The sequence below is a fragment of the Lathyrus oleraceus genome, chromosome 3 (assembly GCF_024323335.1).
Source record: "Lathyrus oleraceus cultivar Zhongwan6 chromosome 3, CAAS_Psat_ZW6_1.0, whole genome shotgun sequence".
Lineage (NCBI taxonomy): Eukaryota > Viridiplantae > Streptophyta > Magnoliopsida > Fabales > Fabaceae > Lathyrus > Lathyrus oleraceus.
This window is the reverse complement of record NC_066581.1, coordinates 437,882,661-437,884,678: the sequence shown is the minus strand read 5'-3', so window position 1 is coordinate 437,884,678 and position 2,018 is coordinate 437,882,661. Positions and strand designations below refer to the sequence as shown.

At 37.5% G+C, this 2,018-nt stretch overlaps 1 non-coding gene across 1 annotated transcript; it reads right to left on the bottom strand.

Moving 5' to 3' along the window:
* Positions 1-1,682: 1,682 nt before the first annotated feature.
* On the bottom strand, positions 1,683-1,789 carry LOC127133263 (small nucleolar RNA R71). The gene has a single exon (XR_007807250.1). It is a non-coding gene; the product is annotated as a small nucleolar RNA R71 (small nucleolar RNA).
* Between the last annotated feature and the right edge of the window lie 229 nt (positions 1,790-2,018).

Sequence of the window (2,018 nt, the reverse complement as noted above, 5' to 3'; positions counted from 1 at the left end):
ATTTGACCTAATTTCTTGATTTGCTTGCATTTGAGGCAACTGGGACAATGCGATGCTATGCAATGGACCATGATATGCTATGACCTAATATGAAAATGTATGTACAATGGTAGGTGCAAATTTGAGGTGCTACACACTCGCTTTACTTTTATTTATTTCCCGCACTCGCTTTAAATTATTTACTTCCTCGCACTCGCTTTAAATTATTTATTTCCTCGCACTCGCTTTAAATTATTTATTTCCCCTCACTCGCTTTAAATTATTTATTTCCCGCACTCGCACTACTTTTATTTACTTTCCGCACTCGCACTACTTTTATTTAAATTAATGCACTTTTACTTTACCATGTCTAACTAAATTTATAAGGTTAGAATGTAAGGATTGTAATTGAACCAATAATTCGTACAATTGTTCGTAGAAACACTTAAGGGCTATTTTAACTTTCAACTTAAGTTTTCCCGCACTTCAATTCCGTTGGGTAAGATCGAAAGCCGTCCAACATCTATCTAAACTTAATTGTTTTTAACTATTTCAAAAACAGCGAAAGCGCTTTGTTTAGTTCATTAGGAGTTTTTAACTTATGAAGAAAAGAGATTTTAAAACTATTTTCGGACGTGTTTATAAGTTTAGAGTCTGGTTCGTGAGAACCTCTTTTGGTTAAGAAATCCAGATTATAATACTTTTCAACTTAGTCAAGACACTATATTTCTTAAAAATAGGTTTACTACTCTAACGCAATGCGTGCCTTTTTATAAGTGACAATAAAAGGGTTTGATTAGGGAGAACAACTCTGTTCTGAATACGCGAAAGCGACAGTTCCTGTTAAATTAGTTCTTTTCAAAGTAGAAAACATTGCCCATAAGTAGCTCAGCAAGTACTTGGATTATTAATTGATTACGTGAATTACATTCGACCCTGTCTTTATTAATTAATCTTTATTCAACACTTTACTTTTCATTGCACGCTCTAAAAACACCTATTTTGATTGCCTTTGATAAACACCATAACAATAGATAACGATAGATTGACACTTGGTCTCTGTGGATTCGATAATCTTTTATATTACTCTGACGCGTTCGTATACTTGCGAAACACCGCATCAAGTTTTTGGCGCCGTTGTCGGGGACCAATTTCGTCAAATTTCATTTTCCTGTTGTTATATCGTTTAGACTTAGGCTATTTCCCGCCGGTCAATGCGAAGAACTCGCAACACCGGAAGTTTAAGCTTAGTATACCCTCTGGCGGAACCTGAACGTTATGCTCACGCACGTTTATTCTTTCACAGAATTAAGAGAGCTATGGCCGAAGATCAAAACCAAAGACCTCTTAAGGATTTCGCTCAACCATCTAATGAAGAACCTAGTTCTAGTATAGTAAACCCAACCATCCCAGCTAATAATTTCGAACTTAAACCATCCCTGTTGCAACTAGTGCAACAGAGACAATTCGCTGGTCTCGCTACTGAGAACCCAAACCAACATTTAAAAATATTTCTTCAATTAGCAGACACTTTTAAAACCAATGGAGCTTCTCCTGAGGCAATACGTTTAAGATTATTTCCTTTTTCCCTCAGAGATAAAGCCCTATCATGGTTAGATTCTCTTCCACCCAATTCCATTACGACTTGGGATGACCTTAGAAGAGTTTTTCTTGCTAGATATTTTCCCCCGAGTAAGACCGCCGTTCTTCGAAACCATATAACTAGATTTACCCAAAACCAAGGAGAATCGTTGTTCGAAGCTTGGGAGAGATATAAAGAGTTGTTACGAGCATGCCCACATCATGGCTTAGAAAATTGGTTAATCATTCAAACCTTCTATAATGGACTTCATTACAACATAAAGATGACCATCGACGCTGCCGCAGGCGGTGCTCTGATGAACAAACCTTATCCTGAAGCTAGTGCCCTCATCGAAGATATGGCTCAAAACCATCAATCATGGGGAGTCGAACGAGCGACAGTTGAGAAGAAGGAAGCCCAAGGAGGAGTGCATGAACTAAGCTCTATAGACATGATG